Here is a 15709-nt window from a genome sequence, read left to right on the forward strand (position 1 = left end):
AGGGTTGCAGCAGTGTTACGGCTCTTTGTGAGTGTCGCTGATGCACATCGCGTCCTGTGTGACTTTGACCAGGCGAGCCTTGCAGCTTTACAGAGCAGAGCGCGCCGGATGTATAGACTGAGCTTTAAAAACACTCTACTGCAAAGAGGGAAGGAAAATAAAAACGCTGCTTTGCAGGTCGCCCCTCCTTCCTCCCTTGTGATTGAAACATTTAGAATTTTCCCATTAACCCGCATCACTCACAAGAAGACCTCCGCCAAAACGCCTCCTTTTACACTTAGGCTGTGAACAATTTTGTAATTTGTGCTGTTATTATCTCAATTTGCGCAAGCGAAAAAACGAGAGGATGGGAGAGCGCATTGTGTGCCCTTTGATTAAGTGGGATGTTTGAGCGCAGGCCCTCCACCTTCAAGAGAGATTTGATACTTGAAGGGTTGAAGTGTTTTTGATGGAAACTCCATTAATGATTGATAACAGGAGGAGAGCGGTTAAAAATCTCCCTGCTGCAGCACCATCAATTATTAAACACGCTCTCCTTGCATTTTGGTGGCACATAAAATATCAGTCACCATCTTGAAATCTTGAGTTGATAATATCTGTCAAAGGAATTGAGGCTTTGTGTTGACTCCCCAAAAACCTTCCTGAACAGGCGGCTTGTATGTTGTGTGTTTTTAAGACAATCCTGCAACTGATTGCAACAATTAGCACGGGTTTGTTTCTGCTACTTCCTCTCATCAAAGGAAAACGTTTTTAGACTTCTAAGACATCATTTATAAATTCTCATTGATATTATCAAAGGTTTCATGACTTATTGATTAAAAGAAAATATGTCAGGAACTGAAATTGAAAGGTTATTTTTAGAAATTATGTTAGAAAAGCATTAGTTTAAACTGTTTTAAAGGCAACAAAATGTTGTATCCGAGTTGTATTTTGACGAGGTTGTGTGCCATGAAATACTTCATCTAATAGCTTGAATGATTCAGCCAGTCTTCATGTCGAGAACCTCACACACACACGGCACATGTCGAGTACGATGTTGAGGGACTGAGTGGATGTTTGAAGTGATGCTGGAGATTCGTGTCAGCCAGTGTTTGAGTGTCGGAGTGCGTGTCAGTGCAGCGGCGGCAGAAGTTCTCCGGAGCTGAGAGCTGATTTGAGCTGCACGGAGACGAGCTGACAGGCCTGCAGGCTTCTCTGTGTCATCGCCAAGGTTCCCGTCAGCGCAGAGCACCGCTGTACTTCCACGCAGACCCCCCTCCTCCCTCCTCGATTAAGTCTTTATATTGCATGTGGCAGTGGCAGAGCAAAACGTCCGGCAACTCTGCTCAAAGTGCTCCAAGGATGCTTGGAGGCACGCAGAGAGGAGACGTTTCCATGATGCTTCAATTGGTTTTCAGCCTTTTATTGCAGGTAATGGTTATTGGCTCACATTTGGGCTGAAAACACCCTCCACTGGCTTTATTTGATGGTATTGGACTCTTTTTGGCTCATTTTTTTTAAAAAGAGCTGCACTATATCACCAGTCAGTGGATGGAAAGAAACTATATCCACTTTATTGTTTACGACAGATTCTGTTGGTACAACTTAAAATATTTGCTAGTGTATTTTTTTTTTATAAATGGGAAATATAGTTCAAATTCAAAAAGACTTAATTTATCCCCAAGGGGCAATTAAAGGGACAGAGAGTAGGAAGTAAATAATGTAAACACTGTTACAACTGTAGAGAAAAGATATAGAACATACTACTAAATCCAGGAACATAAAACTAAGAAATACTAATTGCTCGAATATTTTTATAATAAAATACTAAAATATTTAAATACTAATAATACAGGGTGCAGATGGCTTAGCGGTCTAGGTTGCACCCCATAAGGTTTGCCCTTAAAATCAATTGGTACCAAGTTTCAATACCCAAACAAATACTTGACTGTGAGGGAGTGGAAGAGAAATAAAAATGTTTAATTGAAAACTCTGAGAAAATTTTCTTATTGGAGAAATTCTTATCTATGAGCACATTAACACACAAAAGTACCAAAAATTAGTACCAATGGATACTGGGCATAGGCACTATATCAGTTTTTTCTCCGCCAAAGAGGTTATGGTTTTGGTTGAGTTTGTCTGTCTGTGAACAACGTAACTCAGAAACTAACAAACAGATCTTGATGAAATGTTCAGGAAATGTTCAAATGGGATAAGGAAGAAGTGATTAAACTGTGGAGGTGATCTGAATCACTGTCTGGATCCAGGATTATTTTAAAAGATTCTTCATCATTGTGAGATAGGGCTGTCTTCACCATATGTGTATATAACTCCACGACAAATGGTCGGATTGCTTTGCAAAACAACACACGACAAGGTCACCATAATTTCTGACAGATGTAAAAGTACGATTCAGATCCTGGCAATATTCTGGGTACTAAGATCTGGAATATGAAATATGTACTGGGGCATCATAATTTTCAACACTGTTAGGAAACAAATTATCGTACAAACCTGCAACTAACACCAAATTGTAGCAGACAGTCTGCTGAAAGGGAGTATAACATTAAAGTAGGACTTAAGTGTTGCATGGCGGAGGTCTACGCTCTTTGAGTGCTTTTCTAGTGTCAAATGTGAAAGGTACCCATCCCTATTCGCCCTCAAGTGGGTGGCTTAGGTTAGAACCCAGCCTATGTTCTGTTTCCCACATGCTATCCCCTATTATCACCCTGTTTTTTATGCAATCCACTGTCCTATGCCTTCAAATTAAAGATATGAGAAATAACTAATTAAAAAAAACAAAAAAAAAAAAACTAAATGCTTAAAGTCTTGAGTATTGGGAACCAGCATGATGGGTGCAAATGGCATGAGGATAACACACTTCTAATTGTTATAAGAGAAATATCAAGACTCTTCAAGTTTTGGGGTCAATGGATGGTCAAATAAAGGAGCTTGTTACAACATCACGACTTGATTCAATGCAAAAACCATCTGCTGAAATGGAAAGTAAAAGTAAATTGCATCCCTGAATGAAACCCCCATTTGTGCGTGTCCATATCTAAGTTAATTATTGACTAAAGATGGAGTCTGTCTGCACCGAGCCTTTATATTTGTGTTTATTTTCCTGGGAAAACAACCTCAGCCTCTTTCAGTGAGCCTGAGAAAAAAAAAAAAAACTCCTGCAGATTTCTATCAACCCTAAAGGATGTACAGATAGAGATGAATCATGACAGCAAATAAAAAGTAACAACAATAAAGTGACGGCTGCTCTTATCTGAACCCTCATCGCCGATGTCTCTCTGTCGCAGTGAGGCACCGCCGCGTGTTGCCCGTCCTGTGTCAACAGCGTTGTATTTACATAAGCTGTTTCCCATCACAGCCGCTGCTGCAGCTTCTGTCTTGAGCACGCAGGGGGGGCTGCGATGGCGAGGCGGTGTGATTAGATTTACAGATGGAGATTAATGTGAACAGAGGTAACAGCACAAAGGCATAAATCACAAAGAGGAGGCTGGAAGCACTGTGTTTGACCTTTTGAATGGTGATAATGATGCTGGAGTCAGATACACTGCTATTGGGCCGGTACGACTTTAGACAGCAGTGTCGTAAACGCAAGATGTTTGAGTCCCTGCAGGATAATCTGGCTTTTTGCGGCGGCAGCTATCAGTGAAGAGAAACGATCACGAAAGACATCAGGTTTATTGTTCGGTGCGTAGCGTCTCCATATGATGGCTGTAGTTAGAGGCCAGATTGCAGCAACCCAGCTGACGTTCATGTGTGTGTGTGTGTGAGTAAGAGGGTTAATAGACAGGGCGGACAACACTGGAGTGCATTTAGATAAAAGTGACAGCATGTATGAAGCTGTCAGAGCATTAAACGCTGTACAGTGAAGGAATAAGTAAATGCACTCTCTGCACGCACACACGCTGTGACACGCTGATACCTGGCTCTCAGGATTTTTAAGAGGGAGTGAAACCTGTCTGTCTGTTTGTCCATCTCCCTGTCTGTCCTCACAGTGCAAACCATCAGCAGGGTTATTAAAGGAGCCCTGTGGCTGCCACTGATAAGGCCTGTAATGGTTGCCGGTGCTGCCACTGACAGCTCTGCCTGCCTGCGTGGCAAACACAAGTGTCCTGGCCGGGGGATTACTGCCTGCTGCCATTTCTGCTGATGCCTTTCTTTATGTTATCCCCTCCACTCACATGTGCTGCATTTGAATAACTTGGCTGATGTTGTAGGAATGGAAGTCCACGAAATCTTTCCCTGCTGCACACAGATGACGGCCAAACGCTGTCACACGGTCAGACCTTCTTCTCCTTCTTCTTCTTCTCTTTTCTTCCTTTCCTTCCTTCCAGTGGCCATAACTGGTTATTTACATGCTCTGTCACTTACAGGGAGGAGTGATGCTGATGGGTTAGGAGGCTCACTAATCCACTCTGCCGCTGTCATTAGAGAGAAGCAAACAGACTATTACCACCTCCTCCTCCTCTTTCTGCTCATCATAAGCCTGCCTGAACCTCACACTCACACACACACACACACACACACACACACACACACATATACGCGCACACACACAGCTGTGATGGAGAGTGCCTCTTGTTTCTTTAGCTCTGCTGAGTGGAGCCCTGCTTTGGTAATTGATCCTGTTTGCTACACGGGGAGGGGGAAGAAGGAGAAGGAGGCCCTAAGTGTTGTCAGTTTGCTGCATTAATTTTTCAACCATGGCCAGAGGAGGGGCCCACCGCAGAGCTCACTCACAGGATCCACGCTTTCCTTTAACGCTGCTGCTTTGTCCGTCTACATTTACATCTGTTTATCGCTGGGAAATCTAAAAGAAGTCCCTCTCTGTGAGACTCATTTATGATTCATCTGCTCGGTCGCAGCCGCCTGCTGATGACATATTTGTTTTCCTCTGTCTCCTCTCAGAAATAGCCTTCTGGTGGTTTGTGCGACTTGTGCCTCCTTGTCTGGCTGTTTGTTGCCTTCTCATGGCGTACAGTATGCGCAGCTGATAATAGACAGACCTCATTCTGTGCTTTTTGATCCCAGCTCCAGGCTTTGGTCGCTGACTCACTGGTGATGTCACCGAGCCGGCTGAGGAAGAGGACTGAGCAGAAAGGAAGGCTGTTTAACTCCTGCTGCTTACTCTTGTAGACTTTATTATTGCCTCTGTCTTCTTCTGTGCTCTCCTCTCTCAAAATACACCTCCACTATTCATCAAATCCCATCATGCTTATCTCAGCACTGGTCAGTGGATGGAAAGGAAACCATTGAGAGATTTCTGCGTCCGTCACAGCAGTATTAGCGAACACTTCCGTGAGTCACTCAGAGGTGCTCACAGCCACGCAGGACGTCACCGCTGACATTTGTTACAGATATGAGTCATGTGTTCTTGCTCTTATTTAATTCTTCCAAAGTCATTTAAGTGTGACACATTTCTTTTTGCACCTTCTAATGTTCGTCGGATGCCGGGGAGATGTAAAGTAGCTCAAAGCACTCTGCAGTTGTCATGCAAAGTGTCTAAAAACTGCTTTGTGAGGATGCAGTTTGTAAAGCGCGCGGTGGGGGAGAAGCGCCTCCAGGCTGTGATGGAGTTAAGTCATGATTTGGAGTTATAGCAGTGCGCTCTGGGAAGTTACTCTGTCCTGAAGAGTCAGGATGGGTTGCATGCAGGGGGAAAATCTGCTCTCAGGAAGAATCAAATCTGATTTCTTTCACTTGATGATCCAACAAAGTGTCTGGTCTGACGTGGAAACACCCCAAAATCTGTCTCTAAAGCTTTCCACTCAGGCAAACCTTTCAAACAGTTTATTTAAAAGTTTGGAATCTGCACCAACAAGTTTGACAAACCCCAAAGTATTCTTCAAGTTGATAAATATTTAGAAGCAAAAATGTCAAACATTAGAGGCTCCAACATTCTTTGAGGAATGATTCTCTCTGACATTTTCTGAACCACAAGTTCAGGTTTTAACTTTAAGTTTGATGGAGAAGCAACTTGGAGATGTAACTTTAGTAGTTACTGAAGATGACGTCACATCAAGACAAAAAAGAAATCAGATATATCAAAAGTTTCAGTTCACTCTAAGTTCTGAATCCTACATTACCCACAATGCAGCTGGTCTTCTATAGCCCTGTTGACACCAAGCGCATCAGTTTGGTTTGACTTGGCATGGCACACATTTTACGGCGTTTCCACTGACTTATCTTGTGACAGATCCCCCAATAACCGAGACAACCTACAGCTACAACAATACTGCAGACAGTTGATTGGTCAAAAGAATCATCACTTCCTGTGCGACAGCGGCTTTATTTCTCCTGGTGGCACACAGCCTTCTCTAGATGAGTCGTCTCGTGATTATTTAACAGATGCAGCTATTGGCATCCGGCTTACACACCACCGACCACCAGGGGGCATGGTTGGCTGTGGAGATGCTAACAGGACCTGGCTTAACCGAGCCAGCTACATCTGCTCCCTCTAAGTCAGAGCCCCGGCTTCCAATGCAGACTCTGTTTTATCAACTTAAAGGCTTTAAGCCCAAACAAAGATAAAACTTCTGACTTCATCAAGGTCATTATTTAGACTTTAAATGATCCCAGTGGGCGACTGCAGCTCAGTGGTTCGAGCTTTAGAGTTAGTTTGATTCCAGGTTCAGCAGTCGTGCTGAAGTGGCCTTGGGCAAGACACAACACCTCCCAAAAAACCCAAACTTCTCATAACATCAATACTGAATACAGTCAAACAACAACAGTCACATGACTCCACAAGTGAAACTACCTGAAACAATACTAAACAGAGAATGATGATCATGTGACATTTTTTGGGAGAAAGCTGACGAAGCGTTCGAAAAACCCGAGTGTAAGAAACAGATGTTTGACTAAAGGTTATAAAACGTTGTTTAGTGTCCCAGGCTGACAATTATGTGTTCTCATTAGCTGAAGTGATAAACAGATAATTAATCAGTCAATATTAACTTTAGCAGACAAACTGATATACATGTGTGTTTGCTGCTTAGTACAATGAAACTACTGTGGAGTTTAGGATTAAACCTTGTTAACCTTTCATATTTTGATTGAAACTGTTTTTTGTTTTGTTTTTTTTTGTTTTTTACCACAAATCTTTAAACAGATTTCAATGGATGAGCCTATTTTTTCAATTATAGTGAGAGAAAACATTGCTGCATTGTCAAAGTCTGTTTTGTATTAGATTTAAAAAGGAATAAACTTTATTTATCCACTATGTGGGATATTATCTTTGGCACAACAAATTAATGATCAGTTGGGAAATATTTTTTATAAACCATGATCAATCTAATGGGGCATTTCGGACATGACTCTTCCCAAAATGTGGTTTTCAGATGATCTTACTGGCTGCAATCACCACTTATGTTAGTTTCCAACCTTATGAATATAATTTTTAAATCTAGGGCTGGGACGATGCGCTATTCTCGCGATTGAAACGGTTTTTGGGATGCCGATTCAGTTTAAATTGCGATTCTTCGATTTTTGCCATTTTAAGTTTGCTTTTTTAACACCAGACCTTTGGAAAAAGTTAAATGATGATGATAATGTCTGCAGACTCTATCAGGAGCCATATTTTACCATGAAATGCACATCACGTAAGTCAGAGAGAAACATTTCACCCCCTGCTGGAGAAAAGTGGTATTTTTTTTCCAAACAGTTTTTAAACAAAGACTAAAATGAAGAATTCAAATTTGAAAAAAGAAATTGATTTTTTTGACAAAGAATCCCGGTTTTGATATTGTCAAACAAAAAATCTAGATGTATTGTTTTTCATTTTTTCTCCCACTCCTATTTAAACCCATCATAAGTTGCATCACACAGTATCTCTCCTGAACAGTAGTGAGATGTGTTACCTGCATTGCGTGATTGGTTGTATTATAAAACCTGACCTCATCGTGTCCTTCATTTCTGTGACTCTACCTTTTGGTAAAGCTCCAGTTCCCTGACCGTTTAACCTCGACACGACTTCACACAAACACTATAAAAGCCAGGGCAGGGCTGCAGATCAACTGTGTGATTTACAGCATCTCTGAGGTCACACAGGTGAGAGTTCTTTCTTTACCTCTCTCTGTTTTGTACCATCCAACAGGTGTGTTTTCTCACTCAGGTGTGTGATACCTCTCCCCCCTCTCTCTGTCCTCCCTCCCTCCTGCCAGCTCAGCTAGCCAGGACAGGCCTCCTTCCACTCCAAAACCATGATTGCATTCTTGAACTATTCCACCCCCTCCTTCAGAACAAGAGCCCTCCGCATCTCTCTCCCTTTCAAGTAGAGGCTGTCGGCCGCGTCGTCCCCTTTGAAGATGTAATCTTGGAAAACACAGAGACATCTCCGGGATTATCTTAAATGTCTTCAGTATGTCAACAGCCCGGCCCTGTTGTGGAGCAGTGCTGGGCTGTTTAAAGGGTCGGGCTGTGATGACAGCCGAGGAAAATGCCGCATCGTAGAGGTAATCACAGGGTCAGCTCGGCTGACTCCATTCAGGGCCGGACTCCTGCTGTTCAAACTGGATGATAACACACACACAATGAAATGATGTATTCCCCCATGCGGCAGGGCTGTGTTTACAATGGAGGGTAATAGCAGGCAGTGGAGTGCTCAATAACAGATGGTGTTTGTAGGTGAGGTTCATGTATGTCACTGCATTTTAAGAAATGTTATGAAAATCAGAATGAGGAAACATTTTTTAACCAAGAGGAAGCATTATTAAGTAGTCACAAGAGGGAGAGTTACTATACACCAAATTAGAGGCACGTAAGTGGGCGCTCCTTGAAAAGGATCTTGACTTTGTAATCATATCAGATGTTATCAGAAGGAGATTTTAGGAAGGGTAAGTGCTCGGAAACTAAATCAGAGAGAAGCTGCCCGGGGAACACGTTGTTATCATAATTACCTGCTGAGCGATGACTGCACAACCCGTGTTGATGTTGACGCCGGAGCTGCCCTCTCCTCTCTGCTGTCTTGTGTGGGCTGCTGCTTTCGACACATCTCTTTGTGCTCCAGTCTGTGTGTGTGTGTGTTTTCCTTCTCTCTTCCATTTTTTTCTCTCTTTCAGCCAGGAAAACAGACTGTAGGGCCAAAAACGCAAATATTGTTTTGGTGAGATCTGGCTGGGAGATTTAGGACAGACTTGCGTCAGTGTTTGCGTGCAGGCGCTGGCAGGATCCGATGCTGCTCCCGGGAACTGAGGCAAACCTCATCTTCTCCGTTTCAAACAACAACCTGCTCCTGCCTGCATGGGTTTTCTTTATTACAAATGATCTGTTTGAATGAAACGCAGCCCCGGCCGTCTCTCTGTTGGCATTTAAGCTGCAGGAAATAACAAATGATGATATCAGAGCGGGAGAGAGTGAAGGAGAGACCACTCAAGGAGGAGAAACACTTGACCTGTTTGTTTTGGGAAAATGGTATTCCTCTGCTAATTTCCTCCTGATAAGTATCTGACAGCTCCTAGTAAAGTGTTTTATCTTGGCTGGAGGGAAATGGCTTCTCTCACTCAGAGCGCCGATCGATTTCAGACACACTGCTGCTTTAAATTGCATTCTCTCGTTTTTAGACTCCCTGTATTTGCATAGAGGTAATCAATTACATATATTAGCCTTTTAGCTAACACGGCCTTTCCACTAGCAACCATCCTTCCTTCCTTCCTTCTTTACCCCTCCTGCAAAATCTTCCCCCCTAACATCATCGACTGCTGTTTGCCATGTTGGGGGGCATTGATTTTTACTGTTCTGCTTCTCTCTCTGGTTTAACAGTTGATGAGTTGTGTTAAGACGCCCAGGGACAACCCTGCCTGTTTTAAGGAGATGAGGTCGGCTTTTATAGCTCTCCTGCCTCCTCAGCCCTGGATGATAAGGAGTGTGTAGGGTGTGTATGTGTGTTAAGACTATAGGATTCCCCACAGGAAGCTAAAGTAAACGTTGTGGTGTTAAGGGCTTTCAAGAGACAAACTCAGGCTTTGTCATATCCAGTGTTTGGATCACTTTAAAGACTTGATGCAGAAAATTGGTTAACCTCCATCAATGAGTGGCCACATCATCGGATACGGTTACCAGGAGTGAAGCGTTAATGGAGTAACACAAGAAGAGTGGCTGGAAGAGTTTAGATTTAGTGACAGGAGTTTTTGAATCTCTCTGCAGCACCTATAACCACCCACAGCTCTCACACACACACACATGCACAAACACGCTGAGAAGTCATAGATACAGACACAAACCTCATTTAACACGATTAGTTTCTTTGAGGATTTTACCGCAGCCTCTCATATCCGGGATGAAAGAGTTCACACTTCTGACAGGGAGGGAAGGAAAAAAAAGCGCTGGAGTCTGCAGAAGCAAGCACTCAGCTTTTCACTGCAATATTCACCACATTATTAAGGAACACATTGCTTTGTGCTGTGTTGCTCTCAAACACCATCTGTAGTGTGCTGCTCAAGTGGTAGCAATTTTCTTCTAGTCTCGTGTCTCTCATGCAGTATTACAAGTGAAACTCGATTGCAGATCTCCGCTCTGCTCGATGTTCTAGCGCATTTAGTTTCTCATAAACGTTCGCATTCTTCAGTGATTGCTCCCCAGCAGTCTCCAATATGCAGGGATGCACTGCACCCTCGGTGTTTAGCTCCTTCTTTGGCTTTAAGTCCTCATGTCATTTCAGAGTCAGACAAAATATTTGCACTGTATTCCTCTTGAAGTAGGAAACCAGTCAAAACTTTGCTTTTGTGAAGCCTTATTGGTGTTTTTCACCTTTGTCTGGTCACTGTAGAAATATTTCACCTACTGAATGAAACCAATTGAAAATCTGCTTTAATACAATAATTGGATTTTCAGAACTGAATGTGTGGCCAACTTAACAATGTGATATTCTAATCTTTCTCTTAAAACCCATAACCTTTACACACCGGCTGCACACACACATTTTAAAGAGGGTCCATCCGTGCGTGTTATAGCTGGGTAATATCAACCTAATAGGCTTACCTGTCAGCACAGTACGGGACGTAGACCCTGTAAATCACATTTGTCTGCGACACCTGCTCGCCTCCCTGCGTATTTATGGCTTTCTCCTCCGCCCTGTCCTCTTCTTTTTGGCCTCAGTCCAAAATCAACCCCCTCTTCCCACAGTATGTGCCTCAGTATGTTCCCTTCTTCTCATGAAATAAATGAATGAGCAGGTGTTCAGATGTATGGGGGGCCCCAGTCCATCCATGAACCCCCTTCTGCTCCAACCATCCATGTATTGTTCTCATAATGTTAATAAAAAGTAGTAGAAATTTAGCCACTGGCATATTTCAGCCCAAAATTGGCCCATTTTCAAAGTTAGCAACTTACTTTCACCATAATTTGAAAACATCAAGTTCAACATCACATCTGAGAAGGATCCCAAGGTGTCGACAGGCTCAGATATTCCAAAATAGTCTTTCCAAATTCCTCCAAATAGTTACGGTAAAATCTGTTCTGCTTTCTAAAAAGTCTCGCATAGATCTCTCTGTACAATCCGCCAAAACTTCTTCGACTCTGATTAAAAGTGCCAAGATATACAGTACCTCTTGGAAAATGGCCACCAGGGCAGCCCGAAGCAGAAGCTTGTTTTCACGAGTAGGAGAAGATTGTAAGTGATGAAACAAAAGAGGAGACAATAAAAACGGTGTCTTCTTGGTGCCAGAAGAACTTAATTTAAAAGAAGGGAAGTAGAGCGCTGTGTTGCTCTCTTTCTGTTCTGATTAAGAGTTTCTTCAGTCACTCTTTGCAATATGTTCAACCTAACATATTGCAGTTTTTAGTTTTCTGGCATTGGGTCTTTGTGTTGGAGTTTGGGTGCCTGTCCCTTTAAGAAAAGTTGTAGTGAGGATTTTAGCCTACATATCTCTAGGCTAGTGTTAGGTTGATTAAGCTAGCCACTTTACTTTTTGTTTACAACACAGTGGGCAGGACAGCTTGGCTGACTTGGGTCAAAAATGTGTTTTACTCAAGATGATGAGAACATAAGAAGATTGAAAAAGTTTTTAAAATGTTACTAGCTAGCTAACTTTCCCCTTTTTAATTCAATAGCTTTAGCTAACAACTTAGCCAAAAGTTGACTGTTCCTACTTGGTTAAATGTATATTTACAGCTCTGTTTCTCTGCCTGCTTCCAAGGAAGAGATGTGAAACTTAACTTCTAAATCTACTCTCAAATTGTTAAGAGTTTAAAAATGATTTTGAAATGGTTGACCAAAGTTTCAGGGAACAAAATAGGTGGGTAATGTTGTCCCAAACCTCTAAAAAGTCCTTCAAAGATTGCTCCCAAGCCCCATAGTCTTGGGAGGGGATGTAAGGATTTCTTACAAGACTTAATGTTGGTTTCTTGACTGCTGCTTTAAACATCAGTGATCTAAGCTTAATACATCCGCTCGCTCACATGCTGATATTGACAGATGCTAATGTTTGCTAACTTAGTTCAGCCTGCCTGTAGAACCAAATGAGAATTGAATTTTTCACTTGATATTGGCTCTTGTGCCAATCCATGACTTAAACTGTACAAGGGATACTTAAAGAAATCAAGGTTACCTACATGGATTTTCATCAAAGCTCTCTTAACGGGACGTCCGCTAATAAAACGTAAGTGCATTGCAGATATCAGAGACTGAATGACTGCTAAGCTAATCCTGAAACCCTGTGTGTGTTCTTGGCCTCTGCTGGATTTGTATGGGCCTGTAAAGGGTGCAGCGAAGCAGTGAGGAGAGACTAAAAGAGGTGTATTAAGGCAGTGAATCTCGCCGCTGTGTGTGTAATGGACTCAGGATGAGGGCTGACCAAGAGCCAGGCTGCTGATAACCTTTAGGAAGGACATTGTTCCAGTGCGGTGGGGGGTGGGGTCGCGTGGGAAGGCGGAGGGGGGGATATACAGGACAGGACTGCTGCAGTACACAGGCACGGCAGTTTGATAGGTGGTGCAGTTGTTCATTGGTTCATTGGCTTTCCGGCAGGGTTAGGAGGGAGAGTAAATGGGGCAGTATAGCAAACTCCCTCATGGCTTCCTGCATACATTTTTCAGCACCGGGGTGTATTTCTCTGTGATACATTTGTCCTCTGTCTGAACCAGGTTCTCCCTGGCACTCCATTAAAAGAAATTTAACAGCCTTTTCTTCTGTCTTCCTTCCCTTCAGATCACCGCTTAAGGAGGGGGTCAGCGAGGGACTGTGCGTGAGGAATACATGAAGGGCCGGGTGGGGGAGGGGGCGGCAACCACAGCGGCACTACCAGCAAGGTCAAAGTTCACACAGGTAAACAGATTTTTCTTCACTTATTCCACAGCTTTGTCGCTGTGCACGCTATTTGGTGGCTCTCTTTTTTTCCCCCAAACTTCCTTCATGGAGCAGACCTGGCACGCAAATGTGAAGTGAGGGAGTAGTGTGGCTGGTTTTGATTGGACCCTCCTGGGCTGGCGGCCTGGGAGGAACTGGGAACTGAGCAGACTGCAGCTGCTGTTTATGAGGAGCTGTGCAGGATCTCATTTGGCTCAGTTGAAAAAGAAAGCCAGCCAGTCCCCGACGGAAAGCCTGTGGCCAGTGTCAATACTTGGAAAATAAAACAGAAAAACATGATGCTATGATTCAAGACACATTTGATTCCAAGAACTCAATATTTTCAGTATTTCTCACTGTACAGATGCATGTTTGGGAAATAGGGAAATAGACTTAGAGCATGTGCAATATAGCATTTAATGTAACCCTGTTTTAACTTGACCCTATTTCCAACTCTAATCTCAAACCCCTGCTGCTCCACTCTCTGGACTTTTGTTGATTTTTTTTTTTTTTTTGCAGGATTCTCAACCACCTCATTTGTTTATAAATTGAATATCAGAAATGCAGCATCCAAAGCAAGCAATTTCTACAGTTCTTCATAGGCACTGAACTGGAAACTTGGTCATTTTTGAAGTAGGTCCAGAGCCGTGTAAAACTCTGCCACCTAGCTCCAATTTCACACTCTTTTCTGCCTTTCCTCCTGTATTCTTTGCTACCAGGGATTAAGAAGGATTGGGGGGGTTTGTGAGTGTGGGTGGGTGCAGATCCAGGAAGCAAATGGATAAATAAAGTGCTGGTTAATCTTCCTTAGTGCAGTGTGTGTGTGTGAACACTGAGCAACTGAACCACGCGTGGAACATCTGCCCTGCACACAAACACACATGTGCACGCAGATACCTCACATACACAAAAACACACACATGCACTACTCGCTGGGATCAGCCGAAGTGATAAGCACACAGACGTCAGAGCACCGAAAGCGACAGGTTTAACACACATACACTCACAAATAGACCATCGGCAGAGTGACAAGTAGAGCAGAGTGAAAGAAAAGGAGACGCTGCCAGCCGACAGAACAGAGCTGCTGAATGTGACAGCCCATGACTGCAGACACATGAAAGTATAGGAAGACAAGTTTTACTGCGCTTCTCTGCGGCTGTCGTTCTGAATTCTTCTCGCCCGGTATCCATGGACTCATATCTGTTACTTTTTTTTCCTCCTTCCCTCACATTAACTCATACTCAGCCTACAAATTTTTGATCAAACAACTGTGCAATTGAGGGAGAGTTTGGCCAGACAGCCAGCCGAGATGAGTAATGTGGAGCTGCAATGGTTTAATTTGTTTAGAAAGCCTATCATCGCTGCAAACATGTTACACGCTGTTGCCGTTTACAGAGGACTGCATTTTCCCCTGCAGTTTAATTGGATGCATTTTTAATGTTAGCAACACACAGAGTGAGCACTGTTGACACTGAACACTGTGTCCGTTGTGAGGCCATGGAGTTGGGACTGAGGGGAGAGGAGAGTGGGCATGTATAAGTCTGAGTGTGCGAGTAAGAATAACACTATAGGGGAAATTTCAAGTTCTGTGTTTGGGTAACTGCTTTTCTATGGCACCTACTTAAAAACATGACTACACCTTAGGGCCACTGTGAATATGTCGATCTACTGCTTGGTGATCTCAGCAGCTGTAATTGGGCTGCTTGTGTTTCTCTTTACGAGCTTCTGTTGGTTGTAGAAAAGTTTGATGGTGAATACAATCCTAAAAATCTGCATCCCAAGGTAAATGGAAAAATGTGAGCACAATCATTATGGTGATTCTAACCCTGTATACACTAATAACTACACAGTAGGAATACCCAGCATGATTTCTATTAATATAAGGGATGGGAGTGGTTTCCAAATATTTGAGTATTTGAATATTTGGAAACACTTTACTTGAAGAAGTATTCATAAGACTGAAATGAGACTGTCATAAAGATGACATGACATCCATCATTAAGTTAAAGGAGGCTTCATACATGTCTATGAATGTTGTCATTAAGTGTCATTCGGCCAACTATATCAACTTTTAAGGAAAGTTGACGTTGTTTGGGAAAGTCTTTGTTATTAAAGCTTCTCATTTACAAAGACATCGGCAGGTTATGTTGTCTTTTTGTCACCTTAATACGTTTTTTTCTTAGGGATGTTTGATAACCGATACCAGTCCAAGTACTCCCACTTGAGTACTCACCGATACTAAGTACCGATACCACAAGTGCTTTTAATACATAAAATTTCAATTAACAGTGACAGATCATTTCTAGACACCACAGAGTCTCTACCATTAAGTTTACCATAATACAAAAAAATCTAAGTTAATTATTTGTTTTTAATAAAATTAACAAAAGTGGAAAAAAACTTAAAACTGTCAGAGTTTTAGTCATTTTTTTT

General features: G+C 42.7%; 1 protein-coding gene across 3 annotated transcripts in view; it reads left to right on the forward strand.

The window, feature by feature from the left end:
• The window catches only part of zmiz1a (zinc finger, MIZ-type containing 1a), a 140177-nt gene that overhangs the window by 20830 nt on the left and 103638 nt on the right, over positions 1-15709 (forward strand). For all 3 annotated transcript variants that reach the window (XM_074675577.1, XM_074675574.1, XM_074675576.1), the window contains exon 2: positions 13139-13255. The gene's annotated coding sequence lies outside the window, so the exon portion shown is untranslated. The remainder of the gene's footprint in view (positions 1-13138; positions 13256-15709) is intronic.

This window comes from Halichoeres trimaculatus, unplaced genomic scaffold, assembly GCF_033239565.1.
Source record: "Halichoeres trimaculatus isolate MK-OKI-2021-1 unplaced genomic scaffold, fHalTri1.1 fHalTri1_scaffold_8, whole genome shotgun sequence".
Taxonomy (NCBI): domain Eukaryota; kingdom Metazoa; phylum Chordata; class Actinopteri; order Labriformes; family Labridae; genus Halichoeres; species Halichoeres trimaculatus.